Raw genomic sequence first — 25159 nt, 5'->3', positions numbered from 1 at the left:
CATGCACCAGGCCTCTAGGTATAGGAAATATTACCTATCATCACTATTCTCCCTTACCCTTACTTTACTTTTCTTTATAGATATGTACATATATCTGAATATATGTATATATGTATGTGTGTATATATATATGAATATTTATAATATATACTTATATTTATTTGTGTTTTAGCCTTCTAAGGACAATGTAAGCTCCATGAGAGCAACAACTTTATCTTTTTGTTCAGTGTTGTTATCCCCAATACTTAGAACAGTATCTGGCCCATATTAGGTAATAAAAATGAAATATTTGTTGAATTAATAAATTAATCATTTACTGACAAAAAAGAGACTTCTTAGAATACTATATCTCCATCCATAAATAACTTGACCTTTTCTTTGGAACCTTAAGGTTCTATAGCTCAAAAGGTAAACAGAAAAGGAATAACTGCAGATACTGTTGCTTGGCTATGCTAAATACTATCCACAACTCCCTTCTTCACTAGCCACCTTGCAGCTACAAGTGTTTATATGATATAGTTCTGGCCAAGGAGATGTAGGAAGTTCCCAGGGAAGGTTTCCCATTACAAATAAAAAGATAAAGATATAAAGTTTTAAGAGGAGAAAGCTCTTGCCCTCCTACCTTCTTTCTACTTGGAACACAGCTAGATACGGAAGGTGCTGTAGCAATTTTCAATCATGAGGATAAAAACCCACTCAGTAAGTATGGAAACACAAGAAGAAAAAAGAACCTGACCCTCTAGTGACAATGTTGAGCTGCTGACATGTCTTCGGCTGCCTGCTTCCAGACTTTCGGTATATGAGACAAATAAACCCGCATCATTTTAATCTACTCTACAATGATGGTATATATCTTTCAATAGTCTGTTAGTTACTGGTTACTGTAATTTATTAAATTTAGTACAGTACTCTTACCCCAACCCAAGCAGCTGCCTCATACATGACTTAAAGGTACTGCCTCAAAGACTTTACATTCTAAGATAATGATGCTGTTATAAGTACGCAGAGAAAAGTACATAAAAAGATGATTATAATTATGATACTCCTTCCTATGGACAATCATGCAATTAAAATTTTTTCAAAGCTTCAAGAACCTTAAAGTTTATTTAGTGCTGAATATGAACAATATTTTCTATTCAGAATTTTAGTGAATATTTAAAAAAAGATTATGTGTGATTTATCATTCACTTACAATTGAAATATAAACTTATTTATAACTCACTTTCACTGAAGTCCTGGTCTCATCATTCATATATCATAAAACATCTTACCACAACCAGTATAACTGGGGAGAATGGTGGAGATGCTTCTGCCTTTAATTCAGGTTTATAGATTTCAGATTTAATCTTTCCTAAGATAAGCTTTCTTTATGGTGCAAATTTTGTGTAATCTTACAAAAGCTGTCCTTTTAAAATGTTGTTCCTGAGGAGAAAACTGTACTTTTTAATTGTGCAGAGTTTATTTGTGGAACACGTGTTGTAACAGAATTGAATATTTCTTATTAAAAAGCAAGTCTGATTATCAGTGACACACACACACTGAACAAATATTTATCCAATGCATTTTACGAGCCAGGAACAGTTAGGGACTTGGAAAACACAGAGTAAGCTATACCCTGCCATGAAGAACATTACAGCTCAGCAGAAAGAACGGACATGTAAGTAGATAAAAAATAAAAGCAGGAGGTTATGAAACCATCTGATGGCTCAAACTACAGAAATAAGTAGTTCTCTCTCTCTGTGTCTTTTAATTGGAAATTGTAATGTGGATATCTACCAGCCTGGAAAAATATTCCCCACCTTTAAAATAATTTGCTCCTTGTTTATATTTTTCTTATGGCACCAATCACTCTCCTTTTTATGTTAGAGGCATTTAAATATCTGCCTTCCCTATGTTAGTCGATTGTAAACTCCCTGAAGGCAGGATCTACGTCTTATTAACATCTGTATCATTTGCCATATTTAGAACAGTGCTTTTCCTTATACTTACAGTAGTTACTGAATACATACTTGTATGTATGAATAACAAATCTTCCAAACAAAGTCAAGTTGGGAAGGGAAAGACTCAGTGATGCTTCCTGCTCTGCCCTTTTGCTTCTCTAAGCCCTCCAATATTTATAGAATCTCTGCTACAAAGTGATTGCTTACTGGATAAATAATACAAACTTTGATGCTAATGCCTTAATATTGGTCCCTGGCTAAACTATTTGCATGTTATCACAGGGTCTTCTGGATATATAGTAAATTAACTGAAAGAAATGTCTCAAAGGAGGAGTATTTTAATTCTCTGGCACATTAGCAGGTTTGTGTGTGTTCGTAACAAATATTTACTGAGTACATTCTATGTGCCAACAGGTGTCTTCCCACTCAAGACCCACTCAAAATCACACTAAGAATAGTCAGCTACTTCACCAATAAAGAAGGTTTAACTTGGTCCTATAAATATGAGAAAACAGTATTTGTAACTGACCTACACACAAGAATAAAATTAATAAAATAGACAATAGCTGTTTTTTACATAAAAAGAACTACTAAATAACATTGCACACCTAGTTGTGTTTTATCCCTTACAATGTACAAGATGACTATTTGTCCATATAAGATCCCGGTTAACGAAAAATTGTAGCCAAAATAAGTTTGAAAACCATTGATCTAGGTGACCCAGTGCTCTCATTTCCAAATCAAAAGTGAACAAACATTGCTCCAGGGACAGCACCAGGGACAGACACAAAGAGGCACCAGCAGCTGGAGGCCTCGGCTGACACAGCACTCACACGTACAGTAGGGGGTCTCATGCAGGCTTCCCAAGGGCAGCCCATTTTTAGAAGGCATACATTTCCAAAGTAAATCTGGTAAGCAAATAGTTATGTTTCCTTTTATGGTTTGTTTCCATTTTTAAGAGAAACATAATTCCAATAAAGAAGACAATTGTTTTCTGATGTTGACACTTGATTTACAAGAAGCTTCAAAATGAAAGCAGAAAATTTAAGAATAGTTATCTCTGACTTCTTTTATTTTGCAACTTACAACCTCAAAAAGCACTTCTGTCTTTAATCATTAGAGAACTCAATCAGGCAGGGAAAAGGATCAAGACATATTCTCTTCTAAACCCCAATCCTCTTCTTGATTCCGAGCCTAGCACAGAAATCTGATAGAAGAAAAAAAAATTGAGGGAAAAAAGCATGCAGTTTTGTGTCTTGAAGATAAGATGGGTTATAGCCCATTCAGTGGTCCATAAACCCCACTTAGGCAGAAGGAGGAAATGAAGAAAAAAAATTTTTTTTTAAAAAGTAAGAAGGTTACAATGAAAGGAAGTTTGGTGTTTGGATAGAGAAAATATCCAAAATTTGATAGAAAATTTGGATAGTTTTTCCTATAAAGCAAAAACTATTTCATGGCCACAAATATATTCTGATTGCTACCTTACAAATGAATACCAATGGTCACAAAGAGGATCTGTGAAGACATTAGCTCCATTAAACTCATATATATCACAATGCAAAACAAAACCAACATGTGAAAATATGCCCTACTGAGAAGATTATAGTGTTCAAGGGAATATTTATTTTAACTTACAATAGTAAAATTTACTGGTAATGTATGGCTGTTAGTGCAAATTTTTAGGTGGGCTAGTGAGTTTGACAAAAATAAGCTACAAAACACTCTAGGATTTGAGATCTTTACTTGAGAGTGAGGGTAGAGATAAGAAAAGGAAGTCTAGACATCTTCCCCACTAATAACAAGCTTTCCAACTGAGCAAAGAGTAACAGCATGAATTATTATAACATCTAACATGACAGCATTCTTCTACAATGGTTTAGTTTTCTGAACTAGATATGCAGGATTAAAGCAATTTTAAATTAGCCACGGATTAATGATCTGAAGATTTCTCTAAAAAGCCTAGATTTCCATATGTAAACTGAACTTGTCTCATTTGTATTTTCTGGCACATAAGTCTAGACAGGGGGTTGATTACATTAGTTCAGAATCTTTGCAGGAACTCAAAATGTACTATCTTCTATGCTGCAGCTATAATCACTAAAAACCCATCTAATAAAAAGTAATATGCAAATTAACCAACACTTTGTGACAAAGATGGCGGCACCCATAGCAGGGGCAGGACGCTGGCGGCATCACCCTGGCAATGTGAGCCCAGCGGGCACTGCTGTGGAGCAGGCAGGCCCTGCAGAGAGCAGAGAACCACAGGGAGCGGGCCTAAGCCATCAGTAGGACATCCCCTGAGGGCTCCCGGATTGGAGAGGGTGCAGGTTGGGGTAAAGGGTCCCCCCTTCCCCCCCTCCCCCCATGCATGAATTTCGTGCACCGAGCCTCTAGTACAGTGATGGCGAACCTTTTGAGCTCGGCGTGTCAACATTTTGAAAAACCCTAACTTAACTTTGGTGCCATGTCACATATAGAAATTTTTTGATATTTGCAACCATAGTAAAACAAAGACTTATATTTTTGATATTTATTTTATATATTTAAATGCCATTTAACAGAGAAAAATCAACCAAAAAAATGAGTTCGTGTGTCACCTCTGACATGCGTGTCATAGGTTCGTCATCACTGCTCTAGTACTATATAACAAGTCAGTGTTAAAACAGTATAGGTTCACTCAGGATCGCATCATCAAAGACATGTTTAAAAATTAGTCACAATGTCTACGATGCAGAAGGACTTCAAAGGGATACAAAGTACAAATGGATTCCTTATACTAAGTAGAGTAAGCAAGGATCTTCGTTGTATAGCAATAACCTTTTTTCTTATGGTATGGCTATCTTGAAATGGAGCTTTTTCTACCAATGAAATTATTTTCCCCACTTCAAATGCACCCTTTTTAATCTGCCAATTCTTAATATACAATGTCTCATCTTGGTTTGAAATCAATTTTTTAAAATTAGAAATAAATGAAGAAAAGATGTTTTCAGATGATTGAACAGAGTACAATAGAAAGGTGATGTTTATGCAGGTTCTTCTTGATTAAATTCATAACCTCAAGAGGAAACTTTTTTCTTTAAAACAATCAGTAAAAGAATTCCTCAACTACTCAAAGTGTAAATCAGTATTCATTCTTTGGATATAAATAAAATCTCAAGGAAGAGACTTGTTCTGCCCTATCAATACTATTGCCTTTATTTCCCATTGTCTTTGCAGTTTGCATTCCTTGTATTCCTGTTCCCTGCATCTTTCTGAACAGAAACCACCTAAGGTAATGAATAGCTTTCCTGGGAAACTTAGAGAGAAAATGATAGTAATTTTCTTTTTTAGGTTAAACAGCTAGGGACTTTGGTAAGTCAAAGAATGTGTGGTTCAGGTATACAAAGCATTTAGTCTTTCATGTAAATCTCTCAAATTAAGTGAAATCAGGTATAAAGCTTTCAGGAAACACTGGTAACAGTAGTGTTCTAAGGCTTAGGACTACAGGACACTTTGCATATTTGAAAATAATTTCTTGTATTGTTTCAATAATAGTTTTATGTCTTCTATTAGTTTATTCAAAATAATGAGACTTACAGCATTCTGATAAAACCTAGAAACCATGGCTGAAAGAATTGTGTTATTTTTTTAGAGTTGTATGGTATTGAGCATAGACACATAACAGTCTAGTGATAGAGGGAAAGGGAAGTGGGGAATAGGTGGAGGTGGGCAAGGTGGGGGAAAGGGAAACAGAAAGAGACTGTCTGAAGTGATGGCCACACGATGCAGTTTGCAGATGTTTTACTGACTTGTATATTTGAAAACTGTACATTTTTGTGAACCAGAGTTAGTCCAATAAATTCAATTAAGAAAAGAAATATTAAAGGAAAGTATTCTTGGGATTTTTATGCATCAAGATTATAAAACAGGGCATTGTTGTCACAAAATGTGTGCTCTATAATTTATATGCTAGGTTCATTATCACCCACAGATAAAACTCAAATTTCTTAGAATAATACATAAAATCTTTTCTTGCTTCCTTTTCAGCCTCATCATTCATTACTCCATCACTCACAAAATTGTTTCCACTGTAGATATTAGAATATACCACACTATTTCATATTTTCCTGCCTTAGCACATTATGTTATTTTTGACTAGAATAAATTTTCTTTCATCTTTTTATTTTCATGGGAAGTTATTCTTCCTTCACAACTTTTTTTTTTTTTTTTTTGTAAGGAAGTACTCAATAATGATAGGAACATGCCGAAAGGATCTTGGAGTCAATTTGAAAAGACTCCCTTTGGCTAAACCTGGGAAAACTTAATCAAAATCAATTAGGAGAGCAACAGATTATATAATCTACTAGTGGCCCGGTGCACAAAATTCATGCACCAGGGAGGGGGTGTCCCTCAGCCAGGCCTGCACCCTCTCCAATCTGGGAGCCCTCAGGGGATGTCTGACTGCCAGTTTAGGCCCCAACCCACAGGGCTGGGGCCTAAACTGGCAGTCAGACATCCCTCTTGCAATCCGGGACTGCTGGCTCCTAACTGCTCACCTGCCTGTCTGCCTGATTGCCCCTAACCACTTTGCATGCCAGCCTGCTCGCCCCCAACTACTCCCCCAGCCAGCCTTCTCACCCCCAACTGCACCCCCATGCCGGCCTGATTGCCCCCAACTCCCCCCCCCCCGCTGGCCTGCTCACCCCCAACTGCCCTCCCCTCCTGGCCTGATTGCCCCTCACCACCTCTGCCTCAGCCCCGCCACCATGGCTTTGTCCAGAAGGTCTCCCAGAAGGTTTCCCAGTCTGATTAGCACATTACTCTTTTATTAGTATATTTGTCATCCTTCCGGACAAAGCCACGGTGGCAGGGGCAGAGACAGAGGCAGTTAGGGGTGATCAGGCCAGCAGGGGAGGGCGGTTAGAGGTGATCGGGCTGGCAGGCAGAGGGGTTAGCGGTGATCAGGCAGGCAGGCAGAGTGGTTAGGGGGATCAGGCAGGCAGGCAGGCGAGTGATTAGGAGCCAGGGGTCCCGGATTGCGAGAGGGATGTCCGACTGCCGGTTTAATTTCGTGCACCGGGCCTCTAGTCCTATATAATAAAAGCCTAATATGCTAAGTATCTGGTCGACTGGTCAGTCATTCAACCAATCAAAGCATAATATGCTAATGATATGCTAAGGCCACTCAACTGCTTGCTATGATGTGCACCGATCACCTGGGGGCAGATGCTCTGACTGGTAGGTTAGCTTGCTGCTGAGGTCTGGCCAATCTGGACTGAGTGAGACGGCTGGGCATGCCCTGGAGCCCTCCCGCGATCCCTCCCCGGTTCGCTAACCTCCCGTGTCTCTCCCTGGCTCCAGTGGGGTTCCTCAGCCTGGCCTGCACCCTCTCGCAATTCAGGACCCCTCGGGAGATGTCGGAGAGCCGGTTTCTGCCTGATCCCCCAGGCCAGGCCGAGGGACCCCACTGGTGCACTAATTCGGGCACCGAGCCTCTAGTTGTGAATAATGCTACAATGAATATGGGTGTGCAAATACCTCGTTCATATTTTGTTTACAATTCTATTAGATATATATTCAGAAGTGGGATTGCTGGAGCATATGAGAGTTTCATTGTTAAGTTTTTGAGGAACTGGCTTACAGTTTTCCCTAGTTGCACCATTTTACAATCTCACCAACAGTATACAAGTGTTCCAATTTCTCCACATCCTCACCAACACTTGTTATTTGTTTTTTGATAGTGGCCATTCTAATGGGTTTGGTTTTGATTTGCATTTCCCTTATGTTTAGTGATGTTAAGCATGTTTTCATATGCTTGTTGGCATTTGTATATCTTCTTTGGAGAAATGTCTGTACAAGTTTTTGCCCATTTTTAAATTGTTTTGTTTGTTTGTTTGTTATTAAGAAGTGTTCCCTCTTCTTCAAAATCTTGTCAGAATTTGAGAAGAACTAGCTTTAATTCTATGACAGAATTCAATAGCGTAACCCTCTAGTCCTGGGCTCTTCGTTAGGAGGCTTTGATTACTGATTCAATCTGCATTTCTTCTAGGTTGCTTAATTTGTTGACATATAAGTATTCATATTAGTCTGTCTCATAATTCCTTTTATTTTTGTGGCATCAGTTGTAGTATTTCTTCATTTTTAATTTTAATTATTGAGTCTCCTTTCTTTTATTCTTAGTCTAGCTAAGGGTCTGTGAAATTAGTTGATGTTTTAAAAAAATCCAACTTAGTTTTGTTGATTTCTTCTATTTTTTAAGTCTTTATTTCATTTATTTTTGCTTTAATCTTATTTCATGCTAAAACTTCAATCATATAGAAAAACTATACTCTTTTACATCTTTCCACTCCTACTTTGTTAATTATGTTACAAATTACATCTTTATATATTGTGTATGTATTAACATAGTCTTTTTTTTTAATGTATTTTTTTTATTGATTTTTTACAGAGAGGAAGGGAGAGGGATAGAGAGTTAGAAACATCAATGAGAGAGAAATATCGATTCAGCTGCCTCCTGCACACTCCCTACTGGGGATGTGCCTGCAACCAAGGTACATGCCCTTGACCGGAATCGAACCTGGGACCTTTGAGTCCGCAGGCCAATGCTCTATCCACTGAGCCAAACCGGTTAGGGCGTTAACATAGTCTTATAGTGTTTTTATGTTTTTGTCTTTTAAAAATCTATGACATAATTAAAAGTGCTGTATGTAACACCATCACAATATTATAGAAGTCTGTATTTTCTATATAGTATCTACCTTTACTGGTGAGTTACATATTTTAATATGCTTTTGTGTTGCTGTTTACTGTCATTTTATTTCAACTTGCAAGACTGTCATTAGCATTTTTTGGTAAGACAGGTCTAGTGCTGATAAACTTGTCAGCTTTTGTTTATCTACAAAAGTACTTATTTATTCTTAATTTTTGAATAACAGCTTTGTTGGACATAGTACACTTGGTTGGCTGATTTTTTCTTTAAGCACTTTGAATATATCATCCCACTCCCTTCTGGAAAGTATCTTGCTGAATAAGACACTGATAACCTTATGGAAGCTCCCTTACACATGACGAGTTGCTTTTCTCTTGCTGCTTTCAAAATCTTCTTTATATTTGACTTTTGACAGTTTAATTCTCTTATGTTTTAGTGTGGGCCTCTATGGATTCATCTTAATTGAAATACTTTGAGCTTCTTGAATTTTGATGTCCATTTCTTTCCTCAGATTTGAGAAAATTTCAGCCATTATTTCGTTCTCTATACCTTTTTCTCTCTTCTCTCCCTTATCAGATGTTATCTGAAAAGTCCCTTAAACTTTCTTCACTTCTCTTCATTTCTTTTAAATTTTTAAAAATTTTTATTATTATCTTTTATTTATTTTCTTTTTTGCTCCTCTGACTTGATAATTTCAAATGATCTTTTTTCCAAGTTCTTTCTTCTGCTTGATTAAGTCTGACTGAATGTCTCCAGTAAATTTTTCTGTTCAGTTATTATAGTATTCAGTTCCAGAATTTCTGTATGGTTCTTTTCTTTATAGTTTCCAACTCTTTGTTGAGATTCCCATTTTGTTCATGCATAGTTCCTGATTTTGCATAGTTGTCTGTGTTCTCCTGTAGCTTCAAAAAAATTACTTTGAATTATTTGTGAAGAAATTTGTAGATTTCTCCTTCTTTAGAGTTTGTTTCTGGAAATTCATATTTTTCATTTGATTGGGCTATGTTTCCCTGTTTCCTCATGTGCCTTGTAATTTTTTTGCTAAGTTTATGCATTTGGAAAAATAGTTACATCTCCTAGTCTTCATAAACTGGTTTCATATAAAGAAAGACTTTCACCAATCAGTCCGACTAGAGGTTCTGGGTGCCTATGAAAATTTTTTCTCTTGGCTGTGTGTGTAATTTCCTAACCAAAGATTTGCCCAATTTATTTTTTCAGGAGCTCACAATCTCTTACTCCTTTAGGTGCTGCAGCTGCAGGCTACTCTGCATTCCTTTATTCTCAGTGGTCCCCTGGCATCCAAAGCATGCTGGCTCACATGCCTCGAGTCAGCTGAGATAGAAACCAGTTCTTTGGGCAACCTCCCCAAAAAACCTGAATCTTGGGACATATGCTCTACTTTTTTCCCTTCTTCCCAAGGAAGAAGCAGTGACTTGGGTGCCTTTTCCCCATTTCACTGAGCCATGGCAGCCTCTACACCACTTCAGGCTCTCAAGCAGTCAATACTCTCCTTTGCTTTTAGTGGCCCCAGGCACCAAACTATGGCAGTCAGGCAAGACAGAAACCAGTTCCTTAGGCAGCCTTCTGAAAACGTGAACTGTTGAGAGAGAAAATGGAATGTGCATCCATTCTCCCTTCAGTGACAGGCTGCAAGCCAGGCGTTCTCTGCTGATCATGGTGACCTGTGCTGGTTTGGTGGAGGAGAGATCACAGGTAAAATGAAAAGGCTCTTCTTCCCATTTTAATGCAGCTGTTCTTGCCTTTGTGCTCACCTGGGGTATTGCAACTTATTAACTGGTTTCTGGATTTCTCATAAAGGTATTTTGGTCCATATGTTGTTTTTAAGTTGTGTCTCCGTGGAATAGAGGGGGGGAACATCCTATTCCATGATCTATTAATGTTTTTAGCTATACAAATATACAATATTGACAATGAGGAGGCTGAAAAGGGTGACTGGCCCAGCTGGCGTGGTTCAGTGGTTGAGTGTTGACCTATGAACTTGGAGGTCAGGGTTTGATTCCTGGTCAGGGCACATACCTAAGTTGCAGGCTTGATTCCCTGCAATGTGGGGGCGTGTAGGAGGCAGCCGATCAATGATTCTCTCTCATCAATGATGTTTCTATCTCTCTATCCTTCTCTCCTCCTCTCTGAAATCAATAAAAATATATTTAAAAAAAAGATTGACTGAAAGTGATAAATGAATCACATTTTTTTATATTAAAAAAAGTGATAATCTAGAAAAATAAGACAAGTGAGATACAATTTAAATCAAAGATAAAAACTGTGTATGAAATTATTAAATTTCATAAATAAATGAGAACTTGGTAATTAAACTATATGAGGGTATATGAAAGATATAGTTGATTTAATTAGGATATTAGATGAGAAAGTTAAGAAGGGTCGTGTTTATAAATGGTATCTCACTAAATTCTTATGGAAGTGAACTGCTAATTGTCTTTAGTTGTCTAAAGAAAATTTGAATAAGTGATGATAAATTGCAGTTGTATAATTCAGTAAGTGCCAATTAAGATGGTAAGGGATTAGATTATAGCAGAAGAGAATTAGGAAAATTATTCTAAAAATAAGACTACAAAAATTTATCATACTTCTTCAAGAACTATTTCATAATTCTTTTTACTGAGAATCATAAAGAAAAGAATGTCATGTTGTTAGGAGCAAGGTATAAGAAAATTAACTAGAAGACTTATTTATCTAGGATAGATTAAAGGGCATAAAAAAGTATGATAAAATACTCCAGGCAAGAGGTAGTTATTGGTCCTGAATCTGGGTGGCAGAATGTATATAAGGGCAGAATGAAAACATCATATAATTTGAAGAAAAGGAGCACTTAAAAAAATAGTATTGGTAAGAAGGACATTTTTGATAATGTTTATTATTTTCCCTCTCAGTTTCAACTCTGATTTCTTACTTGAATGTTCTACTGTTCCTTGCTTGCTCTGCTTGCCCAAAGTTTTCTTCTCATTTATTTACATACTCACACATTGAACCCATTTAGTGAGGGACAGTTACTGTGCTAGATCCTGGGAATAGTACCAGTGAATAAGATAAGAGATACCTGTAAGGAGCTTAGGGTGGAGTGGAGGAAACAGGAAAGTGCTTACTGTAAAAAGGCTTGCAATAAAGTATGAAAACTACAGAGCACTAAAGAAGAACATAGGAGGGATATTTTACTCAGAGTTGGGCAGTAATGGAAAGCCTATGAGAAGAAATATAGAATAAGTAGCAGTTATCCAGGGGAAGAGATGGGAGAACAACATCTTTCAAAAGAGGAAACTACTTGTAAATTGAAAGTTTCACATGGCTGGAGTACTGAATTTAATGGGAATGGTAGAAGTAAAACTAGAGGTAAGCAGAAACTAGATTGTAAGCAATTTTAAGGAGTTGAGACTTTATCTAAGAACAATGAGAAGCTATTAAAAAGTGAATAAAAGTCATTAAATGAGTATGAAAGGTTTAGGTCTGCATTTTAGAAAGATAAAAGTGGTTGAAGGAAGAGGGATAGGAAAACACTGTAAAGATTTTGGGTTTGGACAACTAGGTGGACAGTGATGTCATTTTTTGAGATATGTTAAGAATATGAGATATGAGATTATATATTTGGTTTTGGTGATGTTGAATATGAGGAAATTGTGGAGTATCCAAGAGGAGATCTACAAAGAGATCTACAATAGATTATTGGAAATATAACTGAAACTTAGGGAAAAGATAAACTTACTGAAGCTTTGTGAGTGGGTGACTTTACTCATGTACAATGTGAAGTGTGAATGCAAGGTCTTGAGAAAACTCTGAATAACAGTGATATTGAACGAATGGACTAAAAGTAGAAGTCATCAAAGAAGCTGTGAAACAGGTAGAATAAAATGTTCCCCAAAATTGCTCGATTGAGTTAAGCCCGGCAATTATCAATAGGTAGCTATAAAACAATGGTCCAGGAATCACCCTGACTTCTTTTAAGTTTGTTTTTTAGATCTAAAAACAAGCCACAAACCCCAGAAACAAACTCAATACCTAGTTGGGAAAGTCCCTTCCTGCATCCCATAGTAAGTGCTGCATAATCTTAGAACACTTAGCTTTGCTTTTGTATACCTGGACATCAGTGTTCCAAAAAAGAAAAAAAACAGACAACCTATACAGTGATTGGTTAATGCCAACAACTTCTGTGTTCCCAAGGAATAAAAACCCCAATGCACCACAGTTGGGGTGAGAAATCTGAGGCTCTATCTCAGTGTTCTAGTCCTCTGCAGAGCCTCAATAAACTTGCCTTTGCTTTTATCATTGTCCTTGGTCTTAATTCTTTTGCTTTTTAAAAATATTTTATTGATTTTTTACAGAAAGGAAGGGAGAGGGATACAGAGTTAGAAACATCGATGAGAGAGAAACATCAATTCAACTGCCTCCTGCACGCCCCCCACTGGGGATGTGCCCACAACCCAGGTACATGCCCTTGACCGGAATCGAACCTGGGACCCTTCAGTCCGCAGGCCGACGCTCTATCCACTGAGCCAAACCGGTTAGGGCAAGTCTTAATTCTTTTATATCAGGAGACAAGAATCCAAACTCATTGGTAACAGCTGGAGAAAAAGGAAACCGATAGTTTAAAAGAAGAGAACAAAACCAAGGAAGGTAGGTAATTGTTTCAAGAAGGAGGGAGTGATTGATTAAAAGTAGCATCTAGCCCCGCTGGTGTGGCTCAGTGGTTGAGCATCGACCTATGAACCAGGTGGTCTTGGTTTTATTTCTGGTCAGGACACATGCCAAGGTTCTGGGCTTAATCCCCAACAGGGGGCATACAGGAGGCAGCCAATCAATGAATCTCTCTTGTCATTGATATTTCTATTTCTCTCTTACTCTCTGAAATCAGTATTTCAGTGGGTTGGGGGCAGCTCCTGCATTGAGTGTCTGCCCCACAGTGGTCAGTGCACATCATAGCGACCAGTCGTTCTACTGTTTGGTCAATTTGCATATTAGAGTTTTATTATATAGGATAATAGCTATGTACCCACCCATTGTCTTAAAACTCATTTCCCAGAGGTAGCAGCCAAATTATCTGATAAATTTATCTAAGATTAATGAATTCTAAATGCTTAATTTGTTACCCCAACCAGTTAACAGACTTTCATTGAAGTAGTTTTTTAAAAGACAATGCCTTTGCGCTAAAGAACAATTGTTATAACAATAATAGTAATACTAGTAGTACTAGTAGTAATAACTGTAATAGCAGCTACCATTTACTCATTTACTGAATATTACTAGTATACACCAAGCATTTTAGCTGTTTAATCCGTACAACAATCCATGAGGCAGATACAATCCTCATTTGCCAGAAAAGAAACCGAGACATAGAGATAATGAGCACTTGCCCAAGTTCATACAGCTAGTAAGTAGAGAGACCAAGATTTGAACATAGGTAGTTTAAACCTACAGCACATTTTCTTTTATAAGGTGAGACAATGAGGATAGGTGTTTGAGACTTGCAGATTTTTCATGGTACCTCAAAATATGTTAAAACTGCAATCACTTGTTCTGCTTATGTATAAACCTGAATTTGAACAGAACAATTTAGAGGATATAGGCTTATTAAAACACAAATTTGCTTATTGAAAATTGTTTTATTGCTTCCTTAAATTGGAATTGACACTTGGGACCTATAATATTTTAAATACTAAGTAGTTTTAATGGACTGCATCTGTCATTAGAGATAATATTTATCAAACCTGATGGTAGTGAGGTGATAAGGTTTCTTAAAGTTATTTAAGATCACAATTGTTAAAATAATGATAGCAAAAATGGAATATCTAACCTGGCCTGTGTTGTTCAATGGTCAGAGCGTCAGCTTACACACCAAAGGGTCTCGGGTTTGATTCCAGATCAAGAGCATGTGCCTGGAATGCAGCTTTGATCCCCAATCCTGGTTGTGGTGTGTGCGGGAGGAAACCAATTGATGTATGTCTCTTACATTTAAGTCTTTATCTTTCTCTCTCTCTCTCTCTCCTCCCTCCCAATCTCTCTAAAAAAATCATTGGAAAAAATATCCTCCATGAGGATTAACAACAACAAAAAGGGAATATCTGACATTTATGTATGGGTATTAAAAGTATGTGAACAAGAAGGAGATATAAGTAAGGTTGTAAGTAAATAAGTCATTATCTAATAATTTTAAAGTTTAATCACATTTCTGAAAACTTTAGAATATTGGAGTATTAAGATCAATGGAAAGAATTCTAAAACCCACAAAGTTCATTTTTTTAGCATAAGGCTAGCAAACTTTTACAAATCTATATATATAAAAGCCTAAGTAACCGTTATGATGGAACAACTGGAACGATTGGTCGCTATGACATGCACTGACCACCAGGGGGCAGTCTGACCAACGCAGGAGCCGATTGCCAATGGGGCTTGCTGGCCAACCTCCTGGTCCCTCCCCCTGGCTGGCAGGCCCCGATTGGCCCGCTGCCTGCCCGGAGTAGTGGCAGTTGGCCCCTCCCCTTGGCCAGCAGGCCCTGATCACCTGATTGGGGCCTGCTGGCCAACCTCTTAGTCCCCCCCGCTGGCCAGCAGGTCCCAATCACCCAATCAGGGCCGGGACCTGGGTTGGGACCAGGAAGCGGGGGTGGGTGGTGGCGGACACGGGTGGTGAGGGAAGGTGGGGTGGGGGGTGGCGGGGAACTGTGTGGTGGTGGCGCATGGGTGGAGAGGGAAGGGGAGGTGGGGAGGCGGGGAACCTGATTAGCCCTGATCACCGGCCAGGACTAGGGACCACACCCATGCACGAATTTCATGGACCGGCCTCTAGTAAAGTATAAAAAGGTAAAGCTTCACAAAGTTAGGACCTACAGATAAACTAACATACCTAAAATTTTTCATTTCATTTAATAGATGAATAACATTTATCTTTTCTGCATCCCACTAAAATCTATTCTATTATGTAATGAATCCCTCCAATAAAATAATAATGTCTTCAAATAAACATGTCTTTAAGGTAAAATTATTTCAAAATTAAAAGCCCACTAGAAACATGGGATGAATGTGCTAGTCTTTGACAAGACAATTTGTGAGAAAGTAGTTGTTTGAAAAGAAGAGCAATGCTAAGTCAGTTTCAAAAGAAAGCCCTGGGAAATCCCTTACTTTAGTACTACTCAACTGAATCATTATTCCAGTTTCTTGCTGTACAAGTAGTAAAATCTCTTAATGTATTCAAAGGAGAGAGTCAGTTTGTCTTTATATAACTCAAAACCCAATGCCACTATTTTATTTATATTATAGTTTATTCAAATAAGAATCTCCAGAAATTAGCATAGAATTCTACACATCTACACTAATAAAAGACAAACTTGCAAATTGACTGTACCTTTGCTACGCCTTAAGCCACGCCTACAAGCCAATCAGAGTGACTGCATGCAAATTAACCAAACCAAGATGGCGGCGGTGCCAGCTCTGAGCTCCAATCAAAGCAACAAAGTTTCAATTATAAAGGTAAATAAACCCCAGATACCTGCTTTCAGCCGGCATGGCCACGGAGCTGGAGCGAGCAGGAGGCTTAGGTTGCCCTGGCGATGAAGGAAGCCAAGCTTCCCTCCCGCCCGCCCTGGCTGGCTCTGAGCTCCTCTCAAGGCTACAAAGTTTCAATTATAGAAGGTAAATAAATCCCAGAATAAAAAAGAAAAAAAGGAGAGGCTGGGAGCTTCTGTTGCCGGGGGTCTTGGCCAGCCTGAAAACGGCCCTTAGCCCCTCACCCAGGCTGGCCAGGCACCCCAGTGGGGACCTCCCACCCTGAAGGGGGTGTGTCCAGCCTGCAACACCCATCAGCCCCTCACCTAGGATGGCCAGGCACCCCAGCAGGACCCCCACCCTGAACTGGGACACCCTTCAGGGCAAATCAGCCGGCCCCCACCCATGCACCAGGCCTCTATCCTATATAATAAAAGGGTAATATGCAAACTGACCCTAACAGCAGAACGACTGGGAATGACTGGTCACTATGACACACACTGACCACCAGGGGGCAGACGCTCAATGCAGGAGCTGCCCCCTGGTGGTCAGTGAGCTCCCACATGGGGGAGTTCTGCTCAGCCACAAGCCAGGCTGATTGCTGCCAGTACAGCAGTAGTGGTGGGAGCCTCTCCCGCCTCCTCAGCAGCACTAAGGATGTCCGACTTCAGCTTAGGCCTGCTTCCCGCTGGCAAGTGGACATCCCCTGAGGGCTGCCGGGCTGCCAGAGGGATGTCTGACTGCCAGCTTAGGCCCAATCCCCCAGGGAGCGGGCCTAAGCCAGCAGGTGGTCATCCCCCCGAGGAGTCCCAGACTGCGAGAGGGCACAGGCCGGGCTGAGGGACCCCCTGAGTGCACAAATTTTTGTGCACCGGGCCTCTAGTAGTTAAATAAAGCAGGATGCCTTTTCACCAAGTTAGGGTGCAGATAAATTATTTTGCACCCTGGGGATATTTCTGGCTAGATAACTACTGTTAGCTATTAGATTGAGAATTGAAACATGGCTTTACTATTCTACTGTCTTCATCAGCATAACTTTAGTAATCCAGAAAACTCTTGCTTAGGAAGATAAAACTTACAAATTACTATACATTGTACGAACTTCCTCAAAGACCCATTGACTGTTAGACAGTATCAAAGACAGTGTACACACCAATACCTTTCTAAGCCCTCACCCCCAAATCTTTGCAAGGAGGCATTTTGGGTACTGCTGTAGTGCAGAGCTCCTTCCCAGGAATTGAGGCACACTGTGGGCACAGGGTCCTCGCCTCCACTACTGGCCACAGGGTAGCCTATTGCAGGACTGGCGATTGGAATGGCCTGCCTGGCCCTGGGCCTTGGCTGAAGTGGATGGAGAGGCAACCGGGGAGAGGTGCCTAGAGTCTGATACAACAGACCACACTAGTCCTAAGTTTGACATTGATATGCTGGTTTCACTTCTGAGGCAAGAAAACGTGTGATAAAAGTTCCTCCAGAGATGAAATATACAGATTACTTTGTGACTGGGAGTGGAATCTCCACATGCCATGTGAAAATGCACAAATTGGCATAGAACATAAAAGTGAGTGCAAAAGTGAGCCTCACGTTAAGATCCAAAGAAATAGAGATTAGATGACTTAATATTAAGATAACAATACTACCCAAAACAATCCATTTATTGTAATATCTATCAAAATTCCAAAGGCTTTTTTTTTTCTTCCAAGAAATAGAAAAGCCAATCTTCAAATTCAGATGAAATGGCAAAGCAATACAGAAAAAGAACAAAGTTGGAAGACTCTCACTTCCTAATTTTAAAACTTACTTACAAAGTTACAGTAATCAAAACAGTGTAAGACTGGCATAAGGATAGACATATAGATCAACAGAATGGAAATGACAGTCCAGAAATAAACTGATACACCTATAGTAAATAGATTTTGACAAAGATGCTAATACCAATCTCTTCAACAAATGGCATTGGGACAACTGGATACCTATAAGCAAAAGAAATTAAGTTGGATCCCTTCCTCACATACATCAAACTTAAATTGTACCACTGCAATACAATCTCTTCATTGCAGTAAAAAAACCTACTCATTGGTGGGTATCTCTAATAATTCTCTGTCGTGTCCTTCATAACTGTCACCCTCAGAATTTTAACACAGAAACAGTTTTTCCTCCTCTGTAATATTCCTGCTAACTTGATAGGCAGAATGTACTATATAAATGGAATTGATACTGGTAGATGAAATGTTCTCCTGATGTTTTCCTTCCTTGAAATCCCCAAAGACTCCCCTATTTGTAATGAGATTATAGCTAATTTGAATATTGAAGATCTCAAGGAGATCAACCCCAAATTGAAGATCTCTAAAAGATGCCAGACCTTTTAGATTTTGTGGGCAAAATTTCAACAAACATAGGAGAATTACTGCGATTGAACCCATTAAGATTCAAATCAGGCCATCTAAACCTCTACTCCTACGTGCAAAATACTCTTTTATTATCTTCATTTTGCAGGTGAGGAAACTGAGGTAGTAGATGAAGTACTTACTGCAAGGAGCTTCTTCCAGAACCCATTTTAGACCATCAGTTTCTTTTCTAAGTAAAAACACAGCACCAGTTCCTAGATTGTTAGATAACTTAATTTTTAAAAAGTAGGAAAATTGGGCCTTGATGCAACAATCAAATTCTTGATCACTCAAGGGAAATTCTGTATTTCTTTCTTCCTTTCTCAAGCCTCTTTACTTCAAGCTTTACAAAAGGCCCTGTAAGTAGGGAAGGTGCTACATGCTATGATTCAGAGAATAGCAGATGAGTTACATAATGCCCCCAAGGCTAAATAACTCATTATTTGAAAGTTTCATGAAATTACAATGACAGTGCCTTAGCTGCTTTAGATATAATATTGTCTTCTTATGGAATAACATGTGCTGATATTGGGTAAGAATGTGCTGCTTATACGCCTGTAGACTTCTCTGGGATCACTGATATTACTAAAAAGAACCAGGAAGCAAATAAAGAAGTCAGAAAATTAGGTAGTTTGACTAATAACCCTATATCTTATTCTGAAGACTCCTCAGACTGAGAAAGAGATTTATTCTCTTGGCTTAATTTTGTTTTTGTCCCCTCACCCCCAGTTTTATTGAGATGTATTGACATAGAGCACTTTGTAAGTTTAAGGTGTACAGCATTATAATTTGACTTTCACATATTGTGAAATGATTACCACAGTAAGTTTAGTTAACATTATTATCTTACATAGATACAAATATTATTTTTCTTGTAATATGAACTCTACTGCCTTAACAACTTTCAAGTACACTACATAGCAGTGTTAACTATAGTGTCATGTATATTACATCTCCAATACCTATTTATCTTATACCTGGGAGTTTGTACTTTTTGACTACCTTCATCCAATTCCCAACCCAACACCTCTGGACCTCTGGTAACCACAAATGATCAATTTTCTATGAGTTTGTTTTTATTCCACAAATGAGATCATACAGAATTTACCTTGCTCTATCTGACTTATTTCACTTATCATGATGCCCTCAAGGTCTATCTATGTTGTTGCAAATGGCAAGATTTCCCCCTTTTTAATGGCTGAATAATATCTATCTATCTATCATCTATCTATCTATCTATCTATCTATCTATCTATCTATCTATCTATCTCATTACTTCTTTATCCATTCATTCATTGAGGGACACTTAGGTCCAAAGCTGCTATGACCACAGGGGGTGCAGCTATCTTTTCGAGATACTGATTTTGTTTCCTTTGGATAAATACCCAGAAGTAGAATTGCTAATATACAGTATTTCAATTTTTATTTTTTTGAGGAAACTCCATACTATTTTCCTTAGTGGCTGTGCCAATTTACAATTCCACCAACAGCGGACAAGGATTCACTTTTCTCCACTCCTTGCCAGCATTTGTTATCTCTTGTCTTTCTGAAGACAGCCATCCTAACAGGCATGAAGTGAAAGCTCATTGTGGTTTTGATTTGTATTTTCCTTATGATTAGTGATGCTGAGCATCTTTTCATGTACCTGTTGGCCATTCATATGTCTTTTTCTGAAAAATGTCTATTCAGGTCCTTTGCGTATTTTTATTTAGATTATGTGTTTGTTTGTTTTGTTTTGCTATTGCTAAAAAATGCCAACTATCCTCTAAACTTTCAGAGAGTCATAATCTTTTTTTCTAGTAGGGTCTTGTCTTTTTTAAAAAAAATATATTTTATTGATTTTTTACAGAGAGGAAGGGAGAGTGATAGAGAGTTAGAAACATCAATGAGCGAGAAACATTGATCAGCTGCCTCCTGCACACCCCCTACTGGGGATGTGCTTGCAGCCAAGGTATATGCCCTTGACTGGAATCGAACCTGGGACCCTTCAGTCCGCAGGCCGACACCCTATCCACTGAGCCAAATCAGTTAGGGCTTGTCTTTTTTTAAAAAAATATATTTTTTATTGATTTCAGAGAGGAAGAGAGAGGGAGAGAGAGATAGAAACATCAATGATGACATTGATCATTGTTCGGCTGCCTCCTGCATATCCCACATTGGGGATCGAGCCCACAACCCGGGCATGTGCCCCTGACCGGAACTGAACCTAGGACCCTTCAGCCCACAGGCTGACGCTCTATCCACTGAGCCAAACCGGTTAGGGCGTGAAGGGTCTTGTTTTGATGCTGATGGCTGCTCACTGATCAAGGTGGTGGTTGGTGGAGGTTGGTGTGGCTGTGGCAATTTCTTAAAATAATAATAAAATTAAGTTTGCCATATTTATTGACTCTTCCTTTCACAAACAATTTCTCAGTAGCATGTTATGCTGTTTGATAGCATTTTACCTACAGAACTTCTTTCAAAATTGGAGTCAATCTTCTTAAACCCTGCCACTGCTTTATCAACTAAGTTTATATAATATTCTAAATCCTTTGTTGATATTTCAACAATCTACAAAGTAGCATATTCCATCAGGAGTATATTCCATCCCAAGAATCCACTTTCTTTGCTCATTCATTAGGAGCAATTCCTCATCTGTTCAAGTTTATTATCAGATTGCAGCTATTCAGCTACCTCTTTAGACTCCATTTGTAATTCTAGATCCCTTGCTAGTTCCACACACCTGCAGTTACTCCCATCACCTAAGTCTTCAACGTCTCAAAGTCATCCATGAAGGTAGGAATCAACTTCTTCCAAACTCCTGATATTCTGACCCTTACTATGAATCACAAATGATCTTAATGGCATGTAGAATGGCAAATCCTTTCCAGAAGGTTTTCAATTTACTTTGCTCAGATCTATCAGATGAATCACTATCTATGGTAGGTATAGCCTTATGAAATGTACTTATTCAATAATAAGATTTGAAGTCAAATTACTCCTTGATCCTTGGGCTTCAAAATGAATGTTGTGTTAGTAGGTATGAAAATCATGTTAATCTCCTTCAGAGTTCTTGGATGACCAGGGGCCTTGTAAATGACTGATGATATTTTGAAAGGAATCTTTTTTTCTGAGTAGTAGGTCTCAACAAAAAGCTTAAAATATTCATTAAATCATGTTATAAACAGATTTGCTGTCATCCAAGCTTTGTTGTTCCATTTATAGAGCACAAGCAGAGTAGATTTAACATAATTCTTAATTATGAATGGTAACATTGACTTCAAGTCATCAGCTACATTAGTCACTAACAAGAGTTAGCCTGTCCTTTGAAGCTTTGAATCCAGGCATTGACTTATCCTTTCTAGCTATGAAAGTCCTAGATGGCATCTTCTTCAAATAGAAAGTTTTTGTCAACATTGAAAATCTGTTGTTTAGCTTATCCACCTTCATTAATTATCTTAGCTAGATCATCTAGATAACTTGCTGCAGCTTCCACATGAGTACTAGCTGCTTCACTTCGTACTTTTATTATGGAAATGCCTACTTTCCTTTATCCTCATGAACTAACTTCTGCTATCAAACTTTTCTTCTGCAGCTTTCCTACCTCTCTTAGCCTCCATAGAATTGAAGAGATTTAGGGCCTTGTTCTGGATTAGGCTTTGGCTTAATAATATGTGGCTGGTTTTATCATCTATCCAGACCACTAAAACTTTCTCCATATCAGCAGTAAGGCTGTTTTGCTTTCTTATCATTCATGTCTTCATTGGAATAGTATTTTTAATTTCCTCAAAGAACTTTTCCTTTGCATTTACAACTTGTTACAACTTGGCTATTTTGCTTAATAAACTTAGCCTATCTTAGCTTTCAACATGCCTTCCTCGTAAGCTGAATCATTTCTAGCATTTGATTTAAAGTCAGAGACATGGGACTCTTTCACTTGAACACTTAGAGGCCATGTTGGCCTAATTTCAACACTGTTGTTGTCTCAAGGAATGGGGAAGCCCAAGGAGAGGGTGAGAGATGAGGGAATGGCTGGTTGCTGGAGCAGTCAGTACACACAACATTTATTGATTAAGTTTGCCATCCTATATGGAGATGGTTCGTGGAACCCCAACGTAATTACAATAGTAACATCAAAGACACTGTTCACAGATCACTATAATAATATAATATAATAATAACTAGAGGCCTGGTGCACAAAAATTTGTGCATTCCAGGGGCGGGGGGAGGGGTCCCTCAGCCCAGCCTGTGCCCTCTCGCAGACTGGGGATGACCACCTGCTGGCTTAGGCCTGCTCCCTGGGGGATTGGGCCTAAGATGGCAATCAGACATCCCTCTGGCAGCCCGGCAGCCCTCGGGGGATGTCCACTTGCCAGCGGGGAGCAGACCTAAGCTGCAGTCGGACATCCTTAGCGCTGCTGAGGAGGCAGGAGAGGCTCCCACCACCACCGCTGTACTGGCAGCCATCAGCCTGGCTTGTGGCTGAGCAGAGCTCCTCCCATGTGAGAGCACCCTGACCACCAGAGGGCAGCTCCTGCATTGAGCGTCTGCCCCCTGGTGGTCAGTGTGTGTCATAGTGACCAGTCATTCCCAGTCCTTCTGCTGTTAGGGTCAGTTTGCATATTACCCTTTTACTATATAGGATAGAGGCCTGGTGCATGGGTGGGGGCCGGCTGGTTTGCCCTGAAGGGTGTCCCGGATCAGGGTGGGGGTCCCGCTTGGGTGCCTGGCCAGCCTGGATGAGGGGATGATGACTGTTTGCAGCTGGTCACACCCCCTTCAGGGTGGGGGTCCCCACTGGGGTGCCTGGCCAGTCTGGGTGAGGGGCTGAGGGCCGTTTTCAGGCTGGCGGGTGACTGAAGCTCCCAACCTCTCCTTTTTTTCTTTCTTTTTTTTTTTATTCTGGGATTTATTTACCTTCTATGGCTGTCACTGGAACTGAGAGCCAGCTTTAGCTCTGAGGCTCGGCTCCAGCTCTGATACCTCGGCTGCTGAAAACAGGTATCTGGGTTTGTTTGGCTTCTGTAATTGAAACACTGTTGCAGCTCCAACTGTGAGGCCCAGCTGGCTGAAAGCAGGTTTCTGGGGTTTGTTTAGCTTCTATAATTGCAACATTGTTTCTTAGAGTGCAGCTCAGAGGCTGGCAGCGGCAGGCGGGGAACCTTGGCTTCCTCCATCACTGGAGCAAGCAAGCCTCCTGTTCGCTTCAGCTGCCTGGCTGCCGGCCGCCATCTTGGTTGGCAGTTAATTTGCATATCGCCCTGATTAGCCAATGGGAAGCGTGTTGGAGGTACGGTTAATTACCATGCTTGTCTATTATTAGATAGGATGAAAAAGTTTAAAACATTGCAGGAATTACCAAAATGTGATACAGAAACATGAAGTAAGCAAATGCTGTTGGAAAAATGGCACAGAGAGACTTGCTCAATGCAGGGTTACTATAAAACTTTCATATATACGTATATTATCTGTGAAGCGCAATAAAGCAAACTGCAATAAAACAAGGCATTCCTGTATAGTTTTTTTAAAGTTGTCTACATTTTGGAAATATTTTCCTTGAGTATCCTCAAAGAAGTAAATAAATAGTAAATAAATGAAAAATGATTGAAGTAGAAGGAACAATAGAGACATATAAAAAGGATCTATCATGATGCCTGCTGGAAATTCAGAGAAGGCTTCACAGAGGAGACACACTTGAACTGAATCTCAACAGATAAGAATTTTCTAGGAAAATAAAAGGAATGGATATTTTATGCAGTGGGAGAAAGGGTCCTGCCTCTAATCCAGGACATAGCATTGAGAGAATGGTGAACTGCTAATAGGGTCGATATGACTATAATATAGTAACACACGGCAAAAAAAGAAATGAAGGGAGATAGCAGTAGACTAAATAAGCAATAAATTATTGAAGTTAGAAATTCACAGTACAGCTTATAGTGATGAAAGAGTTCTGGGTGTGGCTATGGGTATGAGTATAAGTTACTAAAGTGGTGTTGAGAGGAAAGAACTTAAACTTACAGAAGTCACAGAATTATGAGACTATGATGTTAGATGGGCTCTCTACATGGATCTAAATGACTATATGGAACATCTACATGACAACTTCACCCTAAACACCAAGGTCAGAAAAACCTGAACCAGCATGATGTCCAGCCAAAGTGATTACTAGCCAACAAGCCAGTAAGAGCGTAACTGAAATGAAAGACAGTCCTAACAACACAAAGGTCCATGAGAAGTGAAAAAGGGTTCAAAGAAGTCTGTTCTCCATAAGAAATTATTTTTTTTCCTAATCACCATAATCACTATCAGTTTATTCATTATCATCTCCGAATCAACAAAAAAATGGAAATCATACAGTAATTATCATAAAATGTAATTTTAAAATTTAATTTATATCTATTATTTTATTTTAGTGAATATTCAATTATCATTCACCTGGTTCTTAGGTTTTTTAACCTTAGGTGTTAGTATAGGACTATAGGACTTTACATCTCTTATAATTGAAAAGCCTTTCTCATGTCTTTTAAAATGCTGTAGAAACTCGCAAAGTATAGAGATTAAACATGGCTGTTTGCATTTATTTTTATATAACTCTAACATAAATGTTTTGAGCAAATAATTGCAATATGCTTGCCTATCAATTCAATAGTTTCAAG

At 39.0% G+C, this 25159-nt stretch overlaps 1 protein-coding gene across 3 annotated transcripts in view; it reads right to left on the bottom strand.

Annotated features, from left to right (window-relative positions):
* Positions 1–25159, bottom strand: part of GPHN (gephyrin) — a 414574-nt gene that overhangs the window by 70773 nt on the left and 318642 nt on the right. The gene's annotated exons all lie outside the window — the stretch shown is intronic.

This window comes from Myotis lucifugus, unplaced genomic scaffold (genome assembly GCF_000147115.1).
Source record: "Myotis lucifugus unplaced genomic scaffold, Myoluc2.0 scaffold_85, whole genome shotgun sequence".
NCBI lineage: Eukaryota > Metazoa > Chordata > Mammalia > Chiroptera > Vespertilionidae > Myotis > Myotis lucifugus.
Note: the sequence above shows the minus strand (reverse complement) of the source record. Positions and strands in the feature narration are given on the sequence as shown.